The 19,522-nt window shown below is 35.9% G+C and overlaps 1 long non-coding RNA gene across 1 annotated transcript; it reads left to right on the plus strand.

Annotated features, from left to right (window-relative positions):
* Positions 1–17,663: 17,663 nt before the first annotated feature.
* On the plus strand, positions 17,664–19,135 carry LOC134260517 (uncharacterized). Its single transcript, XR_009990556.1, has 4 exons — positions 17,664–17,751; positions 18,007–18,110; positions 18,330–18,493; positions 18,997–19,135. It is a non-coding gene; the product is annotated as an uncharacterized LOC134260517 (long non-coding RNA).
* Positions 19,136–19,522: the final 387 nt, after the last annotated feature.

Here is a 19,522-nt window from a genome sequence, read left to right on the forward strand (position 1 = left end):
CACTTAAAACTGAGCAAAACTTCTTATAAAACTCCACAAATATTCCAAAAGTTCCTAAAAATCCCTAAAATAACCCTTGCTTTTCTTACTCTAAAACTAAAAAGTCATTATTAAATCTAAATTTAAAACGCCCAACTCATACTTATTCCTTACCCCTAAAACACTGTCTTCTCTATACAAATCAACCTAGCAGAAGAGTAAAAATTCCTTGAATCACTCCTTTTTATACAACAACATGACGTAGCAGTTGGAAACTGTTGGACAAGTTGAAAAATATTGGAGAATCTCTCGTGACATTTCCGGTAAACTGCGAAGTCTATAGAAAAATCTAATAACTATACATAGAAGACAACTTTTCTGAATGAGAGTAATCACTGAATGCATACTTCGATTAGAATAAGTAAAGTAATCTCCATTTAATACAACAAATAACACAATTAACTCTAAAAATCCGAAAACTATCGTTACTTTCACAATTGGGCTCGACCTCCTACAATTTACGACCGCCAGGTTCGTAAACATTCCACCAGTTTACAACAAGGCAATAAACTGCTGATAATGAACTGAAAACAAGTTAACCTTCAAGAAAACATGATGATTCCATCCATAAATCTATGGTTTATCTACTACAGAAGACTTAAGTCCCTGAAACATGAAGTAAGCTAAAATAATGCCACAACCCTACTACTGCTATGATCAGCTGATTTCCACGTAACTAAAAACATGTACACACACTATTTCAACTCATGTAAATTTGTCAATATTCACCTATCAACTACATGCAAGCAAAAATTAGTACATATTTCTGCAATGCCAAGTTACTTTAACACATATAGAAATTTATCTCAAATCTCCTACAAATGTCAACAATAATCAGGTTTAATAACTGTATAAAACCAATATGTCAAATCACTGGACCGTTACACTACCCTCCTCTTTAAAAACATCTGTGTCCTCACAAATGACATGTCAAAGAAAATGTCAAATCTACACATTAAGGTCAAACTGTTTACCTTACAATGTACAATCATCAATACATTACAATATTATGACATAATATCTGAAATTAGAATTTTGGCTATAATGTACACATATAAAAGCTTAAAGTAAAGTTCAATCATTCCCTACAATAGTATCTCACTTAGCAAAGTTCCATTTAACACAATCACACGCGATTCCTGGTCCTCATCAAGGCACATCTTACCGTTAAGCATCACTGTCTGGTCCATCAGGTCGAGTCTCGATCATCCTTACTGTCAATGGCGCCTTCTCGATCCTGTCTCCTGTAGTCTAGACGTCTGTAGTCCTCTTATGGTCCTCCGTAGTCCTCCAATCTCGACCGCTACCAGGGTCTGCAGCTGTTCCACTGCCCTCATCACCTCCTTTAGTGTCACGTCTCCTGTATTCTCGGTCTGGGTCCCAACGTCAGTCTTTTTGGCTGTCACGTTCTGTTGGTCCGTCTTTGCTTTGCCTCTGGAATTTCCATGTCTTCTGCAGTTCCAAGAAGCTGTTCAAGAAAATCCTCGGTAACCGCTGGGACTGGGGTGGAAGGAGATGTCATGGGAGCAGATGGCCCGGCTTCCTCAGCCAGGGCCTCTGGAGTCGGCTTGACAATGGTAGATGTAGATGTTTTCTTCTTAGCTTCCCAATGGGTCGCCGAGTCTTCCCTATTGAGAGGAACATAGTCAGCGATGGTAAATTTATGGGGGTGGTCATTTCTCTTCAAATAGTGTTCATCACTCACAAATTCCCCATGCCTCATGCTCTCAATTTTTGCTCGCTCGTGGGGTAGAAATGTTAATATGTGTCGTCTTAGGTCGGAGTAGGTCTTGGCGCTGTACTGACACAGACTGCAATAAAACGGAGAATCCTCTAGGGTCAAATGGTGCTTATAATGGTGGGTTTCCATCCTCCCCTTTTCCGCCACATAGTCAGGGCACTTGACGCACCGGTAGGCACGCCCCCTCTTCGATCCCATCATCTTCGACATGGTAGTATATTCTAGAATATAAAAGCATGGTTATAAATACATGTTTCTACAAATGACAGTGTAAAATTTCTCTCTTATACCTTTACCCACCCATGTATCCTACAACTATGGATGTCCATCCGACCAAAGTTTGTTTGTTTTTTTTTTTAAGAAGCTAGTTCAGTCATTCATTCTGAGTCTAAGGTTTTAGTTTGTCATGATTCACGACAACACTCCGACCCTTACGTAGCTTAATCTCAAAGTTTAGCTCGCTAAGTTTCTTTGTTTCTTTGTTATCAAACAGGGTCCTACATAATTAGGTTGCAAATTGGGACAAGTGCCTCCTCGGTGCAAGCCCTCCTGGTACCAGACCCTATTATTAACATTGTAGACCCTAGGTTTAGTCATAGAGTCATAAATTTCTTCTTTTGAAAAGATTTCTCCAAATGGTTCCTATCTACTCTGTGTGCATGTTGCATTTTCTCTCGAACATGCAAAATATAATCAGCAGGGCTACTACATGTATTAGCTTTTAGCATTTCCAAAGGCAACCCTCCTTGGGTCACGTCAGAAGGCAATCTCACTTCCCTACCCAGCATCAGAAGATTTGGTGTAAGTCCAGTTGACTCATGCTGGGTAGCACGGTAAGCCCCAGACAGACAACCTAATTGGAGACCCCAGTCTCTTTGTTACCCACGCATCTAGGACTTGATCATTCCCAGCAGAGTACGGTTGAACCTTTCAACCTGACCATTACACTTTGGGTTCCTGGGACTTGTGCGAGTTTTTTCGAATTTCAAAAAGCTCACACAATTGTTGAAAAACTGCATTCTGTAAACAACGACCTTGATCTGAGTGGATCGCTAAGGGGCATCCAAATCTACAGATAAACTCATTCAACATAACATGTGCGCAGGTAACAGCAGTCTGATCTTCCACAGGTATTACCTCAACCCTCTTAGTGAAGTAGTCCGTCATGGTGAGTATGTAGCGGTTACCTCTAGGTGTGATCGGAAGGGGGCCAAGCAGGTCTGTGGCTACTCTGTACATGGGGGCACCAACTTGCATCTGTCCCAGAGGAGCTTTTGAGGTCTTTGTAAGTGGTTTATTTGCTGAACAAACCTCACATTTTGCAATCCAGATTTAGATATCTTCTTTCATCTCGTACCAATGAAACCTCTGTTTTATCTTCTGTTGAGTTTTCTTCCCCAAATGTCCTGTCAGAACCGAGTTATGCATTAGGTACACAACTTCAGATTTTAGTTTTCCTGGGACTAACAATTGGCTATGAGGCCCAGTACCATCTTTAGATACAAATGTTTTGAACAGCAAGCCTTCCCTTTCCTCAAGGGAAGACCATACTGTCGAGTTGCTGGGCTATATTTCTCCATTTCCTCCCCCTCTGGTCTATGATTCTCTCTCTTGAATCTCAAAATACGACCAATGCGTTCATCATTCTCTTGTTATTCTTTCAGTTGATCAGTGGAATATCCGCCTGTCCAGGGTGTCCATGTATCTTCTGCCATCTGCGTGCGGGTTCTCACTGTTTGTGTCTTTCCTCTCTGTGATGTATTTCTAATTTCGGCTTAACCCAGGGAGCCCTGCATCTCTTGTGTTCGACGTTGACACTTTGCACATGGTCCACATCTCAGGGATGTATGCTCAGTACCCTCAGAAGTTGTCAACTCCATATGTCGATACATGGTGTCAGCATTGTTATGCTTGTTCCCTGGACGGTGTTGTATTTCAAAGTCAAAAATGGACCGGATTTCCAACCATCTAGCAATCCTTCCTTTAGGTTCCTTAAAACTGCATAACCATATCAAAGCTTGGTGGTCGGTACGAACCAGGAATTTTCTACCCAGTAGATACTGGAGATAGTATACCACAAAATACTTAACAGCAAGCAGCTCCTTGTCGGTAATACAATAGTTGCGTTCAGATTTGTTAAGCGTCTTACTGCCATATGCAATCATTCTTTCGCGACCGTCCTGGATCTGACTAAGTATTGACCTGTCTTGTGGGTTTCTTTTCCTTCCTGTCACTGTCATCTGGATTATGGGATATTTGGTGGTCTCCAAGTAATGTACCACTGATATACAGCATCCTCGATTGTCTCTGGCTCCTTCTTCAATTCCATATGAATCCTTGTCTTCTGCCAACATTCTGAAATGACAAATAGTAAGGCGGGGTCTAGGGACCACCAACGCCCCCTGACGCTGAACATGTTTTGTAAGTGGACATGCAATCTGAGGCATGATTGTTTCCATTTTGTTTACTTTTAATACATTGATATGAATGTGATTGTCCTTCTACAACCGAAACGATGATACAAGCAAACGTTGTTAGAATTATAAATACGGTATAATGTAGAAACTATAGACTGCCAGCTTTGAAAATACCGGCATTATAAACTTTGAACGAGAAAAAATGAAATCGGAAGAATACCGAGAAATCGTAAGGCGTATTTTAGATGCCGATTTCGTACGCATTACGCCAAAATCGTAAGGGTTGGCAGCTCTGTCGAAGTCCTAGGAGGAACCTTTTTAACAAATCCTCCTGTCTGATTGAGATGCCTGTTTTTGTAAGCTTTATCATACAAACGTTTAAGCTCAGCAGCACACTCCTCGGCTGATTCACCAGGCTGTTGGTTTCTGCGGGTAATCTGCATTATGTAGAGTTTCGTAGTCTCAACTTCACCAAATCCGTTTTGTAGCTCCTTCAGTAGGCGTTTGAAGTTACTTAGGACTGAGGTGGGTAGCTGTCCGTATGCAAACTCCCCAGGTACTCCTTGTTGTAGCCTTGGGAGGATTTCACGCAGTTTTTCCTCCTGGGTCCAATGCTCAATATGGGCGACAGCCTCAACTCTGTTGTACCAAACTTCCCAATTTTCAGCCGTTCCCGTAAAAACTGGTAACTTCACATTTGACTTCTTGCCTGTGATAGTTGGTTGGTTGGAAAATTTCTCTGGTCCTGACACTGCCATTCAATGACCGTCTCCTAGGTATTGGTTGCATCTCTTCCTCTGAAGATGAGGGGGATTGATACTGGTCCCTGGGTGTTAACTGGGTTTTTCTCCTCTGATGTGCCATGCTCCTATCAAGGCGGTCGGAGTACTTACCATTTTCTAGTTTCTTAGCAGCGTGGTCAGAGTTCTGTTTATCAGTGAACCCTGCAAAGGCTGTCTATATAGCTGATACAATCTGACTGGTTATTTCTTTCAAGGCTCCTTTTACTGTATTGTAAATACCAGGTAAATTGTCTCCTGTGTCATTGGAAGAAGTTCTTGTAGGAGTTTTGTGTTCTGTTAGATCAGCGTTTCCCAGCCTCCTCCATAATCCAGGTCTTCCAACATGCCTTACTGGGGTAGGCCACCTCGTGTCTGCATCTCGCCTAATGCTTAAAAGTGATGGACTGCTTCTCATATGGACTTCAGCTCCAACGTTGATTTGTGGTCTGACAGTATTTGGCATGTCATCTTCCTCAGATGACCCAAATTCATTTGCTGTGGTTTCATAATCTTTTTCTCCTTCAGTGACAGTCAAGGTTCCATTGTTCATCTCATCATCTGTAGTCTGCTGTATCTCCTCATGATCAGCTTGACTTCCCTCTCGTCTAGATGATGTTGAGGGTTCTTGTCTCCTCTTCACCATTTTTGTAGTTAGAGATGTTCGTTTCACTGGATTTGTGGTACCAACACTCCTTGGTTGGAAGTACGAATTCTACCGGCGACACCAAGTGTAACGGGGGAGAGAGCGGTCGGTCCTCTACTACTGCTGAACCCACCGTCTCTCTCTCTACTCTAGTGGTTTATTATCTTTTGTGGCAAGGCTTGCGTTACACAGCTCAACCTGAGCTCAGGAGGGCTAGTATGGCACGGTAGTTCGAACCTCAATACTCTTAAATCTTATATCACAACACTAAATTATCTCCCTTTAATCAATGAACTCGGATAACTCACCACTGCCCAAAACCTACCTCCTATTATTAACCCGCGCTCTCTAGGTTACACTAAATTTTATAAATACACGAAATCTCTCAGCTTTTATTCACTATTTGTCAGGCTCGTTACTACCTAGATCTAAGGAAGTCACTAAAATTCTTGAATACTCATTATCTCATTACTCAGTTCTTACTCTTCTAAATCCCAAAATTTCTGTTGGAAAATCGCATTTTGATAGAATCTTGTAAATCTCTGTACTTGAAATGAGACAAAATAGAGTTTTACAATTCATTAAATGAATTATCTCTTAAATGAACAATCAATTGATTCTAACCTTTGTCTCAGTCTGTCTTTTGTCACCTATAAGTCCCAACTTATCTTGTCTAAAACCAACCTGAATGCAACTCACAAATCTCCTTACTCTCAAATCTTCCTCCCAGGCCTCCTGGATGAAAGTTAAAACCAATAATTAAAATTTAATCCCTCAAACCTAATTAATTCTTACCAAATTTGAAATACCAGTAATTCCTGAAAATTTCCTAAGTCTGAATTCCAGTTGAAACAGTAGCAAAATATAGAAATACACTAGCTTCCTTAGCTAAATATATAAATTACCTTAACAATTTCAAGTATTTCTTAAATTTAACAATTTACCAAAATTTCAAACAACCAGCAAATTTTAACCAAGCCCAATTCTCAGTTAAAATTCACTAAAACCTGAGCAAAACTTCCTATAAAATTCCACAAATATTCCAAAAGTTCCTAAAAATCCTTAAAATAACCCTGGTTCTTCTTAAACTAAAACTAAAAAGTCATTATTAAATCTAAATTCAAAACGCCCAACTCATACTATTTCCTTACCCCTAAAACACTTTTTCTCTATACAAATCAACCTAGCAGAAGAGCAAAAATTCCTTGAATCTCTCCCTTTTATACAACAACATGACGTAGCAGTTGGAAACTGTTGGACAAGTTGAAGAATGTTGGAGAATCTCTTGTGACATTTCCCGTAAACTGCAAAGTCTATTGAAAAATCTAATACCTACAAACAAGACAACTTTTCTCAATGAAAGTAATCACTAAAGATATTCTTCGATTAGAATAAGTAAAGTAATTTCCATTTAATACAAAAAAACACAATTAACTCCAAAAATCCGAAAACTATCATAACTTTTACCATCGGGCTCGACCTCCTACAATTTACGACCGCCAAGTTCGTAAACATTCCACCAGCTTACATGTACAAGGCAATAAACTGTTGATAATGAACTGAAAACAAGTTAAACTTCAAGAAAAATGATTCCATCCATAAACCTATGGTTTATCTACTGCAGAAGACCAATTTAAGTCCCTGAAACATGAAGTTAGCTAAAATAATGTCACAACTTTACTACTGCTAGGATCAGCTGATTTCTACGTAACTCAAAACATGTACACACACTATTTAAACTCTTGTAAATCACTTAAATTTGTCAATAATCACCTATCAACTACATGCAAGCATAAATTAGTACATATTTCTGCGATGCAAAGTAACTTTAACACATATAGAAATTCGTCTCAAATCTCCTACAAATGTCAACAATAATCAGGTTCAATAACTCTGTAAAAAAACAGTATGTCAAATCACTGGACCGTTACAATATGCTCCGAACAAGGATTTTCACATAATTCTGCTAACCTTTGACCTAGAAACATGGTTCAAGGTCACTGCACACTTTTCACCCAAAGGCACTATGTGAGTGAGGTATGAGCCTAGTAGGACAAAAGGCAGAGATGTGCTCAGGACAAGGATTTTTCATATAATTCTATGACTTTAACCTTTGACCTAAAAACATGATTCAAGGTCACTGCACACCGATTATACAAAGACACTCTGTGGGTGAAGAATGAGCCAGATTGGGTCAAGGAGAGAGAAGATATGATCCGGACAAGAATTAAACAAAAAGGATATTTTTTACCTTGACCCATGATCTTGAGAGTTTGCTCAGTTTTACTGCACACCCTTTATCCAAAAACAATGTGAGTGAAATATGAGCCACATTGGACAAAAGAGAGAGAATATATAACACTGTGCCGGATAATTATGCCACTTCAAAAGTGGCATTTTGGCGCCCACTAAATTCTCATTTCACATAAAAACCATGTATACCAAGTGGTAGACCATCACTCACAAAGTTCATAACTACCTTTGTTATAGGTAAATCTCACCTGTCAGGTGAGATAATCACCTTTGAACAAAAAATTCCCATAGGAAAAATAAAGTTCCTATAGGAAAAATAAAATTCCTGAGGGATATTATCAAAATCCTGCAGGATTTCTTAATTTCCTGTGGGATATTTAAGAAATCCTACAGGAAATTAAATTACTATGGGAGAATTTAATCTCCTGTAGGAATACAATTTCCTATAGGAGAGAGAAAAAATCCCTTAGGAAAAATATATCCCATAGGATTTCTTAAATTCCTGTGGGATTCTCTTTTTCGGTCAGAAATTCCTGTAGGATTTTTTTTTCACTTTTGAATTATTTACTTGCTCCTAAGGGAGAAAAATATCCTGTAGGAAATTTTAAATTCCTATAGGATTTCTTCTTCTCCTATATGAATTTGATTCAACTGCATTTAGCTACAGCTAAAAATCAGCAATATACCTTATATTGTGTCAACATGGTCCAAAGAAAGAATCACTTTGAAAAAAAATATAGATGAAAACACATATTTACAGATGAATATTGATAAATTATAACATTTTGCAGGTGGCCAATTATTAATTCACATCCAATGAAAACAAATAGCTACAATAACTGTCAAATTCTAAAAAGAACCCCAGAAAGTTTTATAATGTTTCCCTACCTACAATGTATTCAGTTTTTAATGCCTGTATATATTTAATAAATCAGTACTGTAATGAACAATTTCCAAGATATTTTTTTATTTGTGCAATGCTTTCAAATTATGTCTTCAATATTTCCAAAAATATGATAATCTATAATCCACAGTGGCAAGACTTGCTACCAAAATGTATAGGACTTCCAACTACATGTACCTTAATCATGTTTATCATTAAAACAATACAAGTAATTATTGTGTTACTGCTTGTCTTCCATACTTTTCATATGGTATGTGCATATTGAATGTAACAGTTAGGCCTATTAATAACCCACTTAAATAATTATCAGATTATATCATGTATATGTTCAATTTTAACATTAACTTTAATTATCATTTCTGACAAAGATTTTAGAATGTAGAATATAATGATACCCAAATACTTACACACTTGAACTTGCATCTGATTGTGATGTTAATGAACTAATTCAGGCATATTAAACCAATATTTCAATAAATTGCGTATCAACGAAACTATATTGATTTAAATGTACTTGAATTAATCCGTAGTTTTTGTACTTTGAGCTTTCTTACAATCTTTGACATCATTCACTTCTGCAATTCTGTCTTTCCTCAAATTCTTTCTGCGAAAACAAAGCGTATTACAGACATTGGTCGGTAACAGATCGCTTCGTCCCCAAATGAGTGGATTCGCCCCCAGATGTTGCGCTCCAATTTCAATGCGGGTTAATAACTGTTGAAGAATGGATACTTTAGAGTCTTTTTCCTGAGAAGCACATTTCTCTTGCATGTTTGTTAAAACCAAGGGATGTCAATGTTTTTTTTTCAGGAGCTGGATGCAATATGAGCTTTCATTCTAGTTCTCAGCTATTTTAAATTCACAATATGATATTTACAAGAAAGATGTTATTTATCATCAGTGCAGTGTGAGACCAATTTTAACATGTATTTGTCTAAAAAATAAAAATGAAAAAATATGATCATTTAAGAAAATCAAGATACTAATAGCGATTTACTGAGATTATTAACATGTTGATTTATGTTCTTTTTTCTTTCTGACACTGTATTTTTTTATATTTAGATAGATTGATTGCATGTTGTTTAAAGTCTCTCTTAAATTTTCTCCAGAAGTTTCACACATATTGAGACACCACCACTTGTTGGTGGAGAGCTACAAAATTTGTCCTGTACTAGGCACTTATACTCAAGGACCACTATATAGCAGTGAGAGACCTTTTTCGTAGTGGCACCTACAGGGACACAGGCCTCGGTTTCTAGGTCTCATCCGAAGAACTGGTTTCCAAGTGCAACAGTGGCCTTTGAACTCCCAATGTCAACTTCTTACTTCGCAACTCAAGAGCAGAGTCACTCTAACCACAGTGCCACAAGGGTGACTTGCATTTACAAGAAAACAACACATGATAATGGAAGCATTCTTTGAGATAATTTTTTTTTGGGGGGGGGGGGGGGGGGGGGGAGAGGGACTTTCTAATATTATATCTTTTTATATATCTAGAAAGATCATGCTTTTACAAGAAAAATTATACCAAATTTATCATCTTTTATTTCAAAATAAAAAAAAATATGGCCATTTAAGGGAACACAACTATTATCAATTTACTCCGTTCAACATGATAATGGAAGAATTTTTGGAAATATTTTTTTGGGGGGCTTTTTGAATATTTAGAAAGATCATGCTTTAACAAGAAAAATAATACCAAATTTGTTTTCATTTATTTGAAAATAAAAAAAAAATATGGCCATTTAAGGGAACACAGCATTATCGATTTACACCGTTCAACATGATAATGGAAGCATTCTTGTAAATAATTTTTCTTTTTTTGACTTTTTGACTTGAAATCTTTTAATATTTAGAAAGATCATGCTTTAACAAGAAAAATAATACCAAATTTGTTTTCATTTATTTGAAAATAAAAAAAATATGGCCATTTAAGGGAACACAGCATTATCGATTTACACCATTCAACATGATAATGAAAGCATTCTTGGAAATTTTTTTTTTTTTTTTGACTTGAAATCTTTTAATATTTAGAAAGATCATGCTTTAACAAGAAAAATAATACCAAATTTGTTTTCATTTATTTGAAAATAAAAAAAATATTGCCATTTAAGGGAACACACCATTATCAATTTACTCCGTTCAACATGATAATGGAAGCATTCTTGTAAATAATTTTTCTTTTTTTGGCTTTTTGATTTGAAATCTTTTAATATTTAGAAAGATCATGCTTTAACAAGAAAAATAATACCAAATTTGTTTTCATTTATTTGAAAATAAAAAAAATATTGCCATTTAAGGGAACACACCATTATCGATTTACACCATTCAACATGATAATGAAAGCATTCTTGGAAATATTTTTTTTTTTTTGACTTGAAATCTTTTAATATTTAGAAAGATCATGCTTTAACAAGAAAAATAATACCAAATTTGTTTTCATTTATTTGAAAATAAAAAAAATATGGCCATGCATTTAAGGGAACACACCATTATCGATTTATTCCTTTCAACATGATATTGAAAACATTCTTGGAAATAATTTTTTTTTTGGCTTTTTGACTTGAAATCTTTTAATATTTAGAAAGATCATGCTTTAACAAGAAAAATAATACCAAATTTGTTTTCATTTATTTGAAAATAAAAAAAAATATGGCCATTTAAGGGAACACACCATTATCGATTTACACCATTCAACATGATAATGAAAGCATTCTTGGAAATATTTTTTTTTTTGCCTTTTGATTTGAAATCTTTTAATATTTAGAAAGATCATGCTTTAACAAGAAAAATAATACCACATTTGTCTTCATTTGTTTAAAAATAAATTAGATATGGCCATTTAAGGGAACACACCATTATCGATTTACTCCGTTCAGCGTGATGTTGGAAGCATTCTTTGAAATAATTTTTTTTTGGGGGGGGGGGGCTTTTTTTAATTTAAATCTTTTAATATTTAGAAAGATCATGCTTTGACAAGAAAGCAACATCAAAGTTGTCATCCTTCATTACAAAATAAAAAATATATGGTCATTTAAGAGAATAAACCATTATCAATTTATTGAGTTTAAAACATGGTTTATAAAATTAAAGTAATTTTGAATTTATTATATTTTTTGCTTTCTGAGATTATATTTTTCTATATTAAGAAGGATCATTCAATTTGGTTAATCCAAAAAAACAACACCAAATGTCATCTTTCATTTAAAAAAAAATACATGACCATTTAAGGGAAAAATTTCACAATACCTTATTTCTCTGAGTTTTAATAATGTGATGATGGGTGCATTCATGATAAATGACACTTCAATCTTTTAACATTTAGAAAAATCATAAACTAATATGATTTTAGAGAAATAAAAACCAACAAAATTTTCATTGAAAATATTTTTTTAATGTGTCTGGAACTATGGGGAGAAAGATAGATAATGTACTTATGTTGGATAGTGGATAAATTGTCTCAATTGACAGATTGCGAAAAAAAAATCTTTTTTTCTTCATTGTTGGACCTGTAGCTTTATGGTAAAATCTTAATGTTATATAAAACCATAAAGCTACAGTTCTGTGGCTTTAATTAATTATATCTCTAATGCTATCGCATATTTTAGATCAAAACCTTTAATTATCTATCAAAAAATCATATAAGATAAATTTTTAGCACGGATTATACTCCTTATCTAAGTAGCATTTTTTTTTTATTCAAAATCAGCACATGCCCATGATCGGCCGTATTTCCGAGAAATCAGCGATTTCGGTTTTTTTTATTTTTATTTTTTATTTTTTGTCTCTATATTTAAATTATATAGATTATGCTTTAAATTTTATTAAAAAGCAATTCCATTTCACAAAATGAAGAAATGAAAATAATAAGAAAACATATGGGTCCCTGCAAACTCTATCAGTTTTTCCGAGTGTTTACAAGGCGGGTACATGTACACGAAAGTGTTTGACGCATGTGTCTTCAAAGCATGCAAAATTCAGATTATTATGTAGCACAGGTAGCTGACCTGTCAATCAAATCAGGGGTTTCAAATTCAGGTTTCACACCTTTGAAAATATATTGGTCATAGGGATATTCTCACACCTATCGGAGTTTCAGCCCAAACGATGATATACACATAAATTCAAGAATTCACCGACTGATCATGACACGAGTCATTTCCTGTTTATTATACATTTGTGTATACATGCAGCATACTGTCATGCAAAATTGTACATTTTGTGGTGGCTGATATGAAATTATCAGAAGTGTAAAATAATGGTGAACATTCAATAAAAACGGTTTTTACTGCATAACATGTTGAGCATAAACATAAGCATAAGGTTACTTTAGTTCTACGAAATTTTGAGCTAATTATTCAATTAAAATCAAGTGAAAACTGGCGTTGACATTCGACTGTTTTTTAAGTACCCATTGCAGATTACTGTAATTCATGATAGCTCAAGTATAGTGACCCACCCCCTCCCAAAAATATGTAAGTAAGTAAATTGTTTATTATAGTGATATGTGTTATACAGTACAATGAAAAACATGTAAAACATGCAATTAATATCCACACACCCGGCCCATCGGACCTATATGTCACTTTTAACAAAATATATGAAATATATACACAGATATTAAGCATGGCGTTTTTATACAACAGAGATTGCCTGTGCATGTATGAATTGTATAAATATTTTGACATCTGCCTAGGAAAATTTGTTAAAAGAAAGGTTACAGCGTTAGTGCAGTGTCTATGGAAAGGCAGCTTCCAACCGTGTAATCGGTGTAAATCTGTGAACCCAAATAGTAGTAACGAAGTGCGCGATTCTGTACCATCTCAATGCAGTGATAGTTTCGAAGACCCCATATTTCACTACAATAGTCCCAAACTGCCGGTGCTATACAATTCAGAAAAAGTTTTTTCGAAAGTTGAAATCCCTATTTCTTTATATGGACGAATTTTGGAAACCATCCCTCCGAAAGCACGTCCACCTGCTTTTGACAAAGTATCGGCATTATTTTAGAAACTAGGCTTTTCATGGAATATAACACCAAGGTATTTGTAATCCGACCTGTATTGTAGAATGTTATCGTTGGAAATCACTGCGGGATCCTCATTTACGGAAATGCACTACTGCTGATTTTTAGCCGGGCTCATTGCTCGTAGAGCAATGCCCGGCTATTGCGACGGTGAGCAACAAGAAATGCTGCTTCTTCACCGCCAAATTGAGTTTACGAATAAAAATATAGTACGTACAGTGTACGCCCAAATTCCTTCAAATTGTTTATTTGATGTACAGGTTTTGAGACAATTATATCAGCTTTTATTTTGCGTTAGATGCATAACTGTAGCTCCCAGAAAAATATTTTGAAAGACCAGAGAGCTACAGTCAGACCACCCCCACCCCCCCCTTTCCATCTGCATTCTACATGAACCCTTCTCTTCGTCATTGAATATGAAATATTGAAATATTTTATACATACTTCAAAAAGTTAGTTAATTCTGAAGATGGTCCAAAAATGGTATAGTTAATTAAACTTCGCCAGAATCTTCGATCCTTGCATGTTACTTAACATTGTGGGTGGTCGGAGCCCGTAGCCGGGATTGTTAAGGTACTGGTACACGAAGGAAAGCAAATATACGCAAAAATCTACAGATCTAGCGAACAGAAAGGACAGAGTTTTTTCTTCAAATTATTAGACGTATAAATATCTTTATTACAGAAAAATCTTTCTCTTTCCTTCTCTCTCTGTGTACAAAAATAAAGGGGGTGTGTGAGGTTTCAACCACCGACCCACTCTGGATCCGCCCGGCAATGATATGGGCCCCTGTTTTTACAAACTTAGCCCAGCTTAGTTTTTTTTTTATTTTCACGCAAAATACGGAAACAGATTTATTTTTATTTTTTTTTTTTTTTAATCGGAGTGTGCAGATTGTTTCCTTGAAAATGTGATTTACTACTTACGTATAGTAGTTCGCTATAACACCTCCTCCCATGAAAATATTTGGTTTTACTATTCAAAATAAAACAAGAAACACAGAAATAATTCCCTTTATGTCACATTTTCAACTTTCTGAGCATTTGTAAGTTCATTTTTTTAAAGTAAATTCCAAAATCTATATTTTCAACTTCGGTAGGTCTTATTTTATAACAATATAAAACAGAAATCAAACAGAATGCAGTTTGTAAATGGTATGATACCTGTATAAATTGGAAAAAAACCTGTATCCCCCCCCCCCCCGAGTTCGATTACGGGGGCAAATATAGTGTACACCGTGATAAGATCCAAGTCAGTAAAACGCTTTATTAAAAAGAGAATGAAATCGAAAGTAAGAACAAGAACTGAAGTAGATTGAAGGGATAATTCACGAAGTGTAAATCATTCTGTTTAAATTTCTTGATTTAACTTGTGTGAATTACTCCATTAACATCACCACCAACTTGACTAAGACCAAAAGTTAGCAGACGGAAGTGCCTTGAATATGTCAAACTGTAGGTGCGGTTAGCATGGTTCGTACCGTGCAAACAGATTAGCACAACTTGCACACGTTAGGCCACATTCTGTCACATAACAGTCTATCTGATAACATTTTGATTGAAAAAAAAGGGCTATCTTGTCAGTGTAAGAATTTTAAATAAGATTTGTTCAGATAATGGCACACTATTTATAGGGGAGTTCATAAAGAAATATGTATATTTGTAGCCATCTTTCAAAAATCTTCCCAAGAACCATTCATTGGCCCATAAAAGTTTAAACTTATGTGAAACATTTATTACATAGTGTAGATTCAAGTTTGTTCATATCATGACCCCGGGGATTAGGGTGGGCCACAATAGATCAAAGTTGTACATAGGAATACCCTGTATTCTTTTTTTTAGAAAATCTTTTTATCAAGAACAAAGATTTGATCAGTCATTTTGATATGGAAGTATTATCATCCAGTACAGATTCAAGTTTGTCACAATAGAGAATCAAAGTCTTACACAGCAATATATATATATATATATATATATATATATAAATGTAAAATCTTATTTTTGATAGAAGCAAAGCCATGGTTTAATCCTTTTGACATGGAAACATCCTCAGGTAGTGTAGGTGAATTTTTCTTGTTCAAATCAATGCAATCATGACCCTAAGGAGTAGGATGGGGCCACAGTAGGGAATCAGAATTTTACATATTAGGAAAACCTAGCAAACTGGGTCTTCAGATAACGTCAACTAAAAAGTAGGTCACAAAGACTTACATTTTGAATTTTGTGGCTATATTTAAATATTTCCATTTCTAATTTTTTTCTCTGTGATAACTCTTTGAAAGTTAGGGGAGTTTATTTTTTTTATAATTCTGCCAGAATATAAATTAGGCAGCCAGGTCAATAGGTCAGGAGCTATGCATGCAAATCTCGTGCGCATCTGTCTCTGTGTCTGATGCTAAGGAGGCCAAATAATATGCATGTAAATCTCGTGCAGCTGTCTTTGTGTTTGACGTGATTTGGCGAGGACTACTGAAATTGGCATGGGAGTCCTCGTGTAATTTAAATCCATTAGTCTACAGTTTCAAAGTCTAAGTCTACAATTTTATTTCACAATGAAATGGAAATATAAGGAATCACTGTCTAGTTAATAAAGTATGCAAGTGACATCAACGATAGTGGGAAACATGGCGTAATTTATGCATAATGGGCTTAGCCCGTTATGCAAATTATCCCATGTTTCCCACTATCGTTGATGCCTTGGCATTCTACACTTACTAGACAGTGATTCCTTAAAGGTCTTGTGCAAGGAAATAGCATCAAAATGAACTTAGTCAATTGAAGTTCCATATATACAGAGACGATCTTTTTTTTCTTTTTTCATTTTTGGCAATTTGTTTTAGGCCTACAGTATTAAAATTGGACTCATGTACTAGGAACATCATTTCTTTAGCAGAATTATCCCACTGAATTAAAAGGAACTCTTTTTTCAGGTGCGCATGATGCAACTTCCTTGATGATGTGTAGGCTGTTTGTCAACATGTGAATCCAACGTGCATTTCTGTGTAGGTATGTTTACTGCCGATTTTCTTTCTTAAAAGCCGCATAAGGCATATTTTTTCTGATCTCAAATTTTTGTTTAAGCATTAATCTTTATTTTCTCTTTCATGAATTTTCTGCTGAGAGTTGAATAAATTAAATAATTCAATTCAAGCTATATAGTAATATATAGTGAAATTATTTCCTTGTGTGAGATTGGAAGAGGGACAGGTAACTCTCATTTTCACTAAAATTTCTCTGATTTCAGGAGTTGTCTCCCCTTGAAAAGATCAATAATGGTGGATAAACAATGCGGCATGCAGTCTGGTCACCAACGGACAGTTTTGACACTGTATACCTGTATTTCTACCAATCTCAGTAACCTTTGTTGTGATCACACAGGTAAGAAAAACAAGATTTTTAATTCAAATAATTTTAATGAGCTAAATAATTAAGAATATAACATTTTTACATGTACAGACTCTCTCGTATAAGAAAATGTCACATTTTACACATACAATAGTACATTATTTACATGTCCACATTTTCCCCATTTACACAGTTGAAAATAATCAATGCATAATGTACCATAAAACAATTATTACATGTAAGATAGTTTACAAAATATATTTTAAGTACAAATTTTATACATTTGAAATGCATGTACATATCATCACCCCCCCCCCCCCCCACACCCCTTCAAAGTCTTACAACTTCCTTTTTAATTTTGGATCTGTTAATGATTTACTGTAAGTGTCTTTAGATTTTTTATCGAACAGCTGATATCTTTTAGATCTGTAGTATTTTCATTGAAATTTATATTTTAAAAGTTTTTGTTTCATTTTAAAGTAATTTTGTCTATTTTGTTGTTGTTTTTAAAATTAGATGATGGACCACTCTACTCTCTTTTACAACAGGTGCCCCTACAGATTCACAAAGTTCCAGTGTTGAGTTTTCATGACCCCTATTCAGTGAGTGCACAACTTTATGTATTCTACTTTCAAAATTTCTACTACTTGTAATACATTTTGGATTTGATTTTAAATATGCCCTATTTACAGATTCAGATTTTTGTGTACAAGCATGATATTTGATTCTATCAACTGAAGATTACTTTGTCCTAAAGTCAAATTTATACAGTCCTTTAACATACGTTTGTCTTTTTCTGCCATGTTTAATTCAAAGTCACTAGGCAACACTGAAGATTTCCACTTATTGCTTTTCAGTCCAAGACAGGAAAAGGAATAGAGTTGACAGGACTTCTTGCACTGTCCCTGGTAGCAGTTTATGAGGGAACCAACCACAGTAGACATAGCACGCTTCATCAAAGGTAAGTCGCTGGAGTAGTGTTTGTAGCAATCCTCGTACTTTGTCCTGCATCGAAGCTTCAGGTCCAAGGCAGATCTTCTCTGCATGGATTCTCTTATGGCCTTGGTTCTTCCCGGAAACATGTGACTGCTGAATGGAGCTTTAGCACTCTGTTTTCTTTGAGAGTCAAAGAAGTGACGCAAGTCCTTAACGTTTTCAATCAAATGTCCTTGTTTTTCAGATGCACCAGATGCAGCGGCTTTGTCTCCATCACTGGTGAAATGGGATATAAGTGGCTGGTCATCACTTTGTAACTCACCAACATAATTAGCGACCCATCTCTTCTCGTCTCCAATGGTGGTCTCCGGAGGAATGGTTGCAGTGCAGTCTTCTTGTCTTGGGCAGGTAACTTCTTTTCCTTTGCTTCGTAGGTGTGCGCCTTTCTTACATAGTTTATTCACACAGAAAACTGCTACCACATTCTTCCTTTGAGTTACGGTATACTGTGGTTTCATCAATTTTCGTGGGAATCAATTTTCGTGGATTTTATTAAACATTCGTTTTCGTGGATACGTAATTTCGTGGACAAAAGCATTGCTTATACAAATGAATAGCATATTTCTTAATTCAATGAACATTTGAATTCGTGGATCTGTTCAACAACGAAATCCACGAAAAATGGTGCTCAACGAATATTGATGAAACCACAGTATGTCATTTGAGTGGCAGCTTGGAATGGGGTTTTCCCAATGGCACTGAAGGTGGCGTTATTTTACCGAACATCTCCTTCGGCTCTGATGGGGGTATCCGGAAGTCCACATTTTTCATTAAGTTCTTGAATATTTTGCCGAATTTTCTTCATACTGTTTTTATTTACATCGGTTATAATTTTCCCCACTTTGTTCCAGGTCTGTTGCATATTGGCAGCTGACGCTGGTTCAATATTTGCACCAAGAAGCATACCACGCATACCCTCTGTTGTAAGACTGGTACCCAGGTGACCGACAGCCATGGCCACATTCAGCTGTGCAGCTCTTCGTCCCCTGCCAGATCTTCTCACCTCTTCATAAAGCTTTTCTCGGTGACTGGTATAGTGGCACTTCTTACATCAAATGGAAAGGATCCATGCCAGGCCTCGTTTTTCCTCCCCATGCTGATTCCAGTCCAGTGGACCATCACAGTCTGGAAACTTACGTGAGTGTTTCTTTAAATGCATTGTTCCACAAATTAACAGTCTTTTCTAGGTGAAGTACTTTTGAATTTGGGTCATCTGACACAGATTCCATGTAGGTGTCCACTGGCTGGACTTCACTTGGCCCGGGTCGTAAAAACTTCATCTCGCTGCTTCGGCTCTTTCCATCTATAACTGCAAAAAACCCACCTTTCTGTGGCCGTACAATGTCCTAAAACTCTTCTTTACTTAGTCTTCTTATG

Source organism: Saccostrea cucullata, unplaced genomic scaffold (genome assembly GCF_032062105.1).
Source record: "Saccostrea cucullata isolate Sc308-1 unplaced genomic scaffold, CSIRO_AGI_Scuc_v1 ctg2137, whole genome shotgun sequence".
NCBI classification, from domain to species: domain Eukaryota; kingdom Metazoa; phylum Mollusca; class Bivalvia; order Ostreida; family Ostreidae; genus Saccostrea; species Saccostrea cuccullata.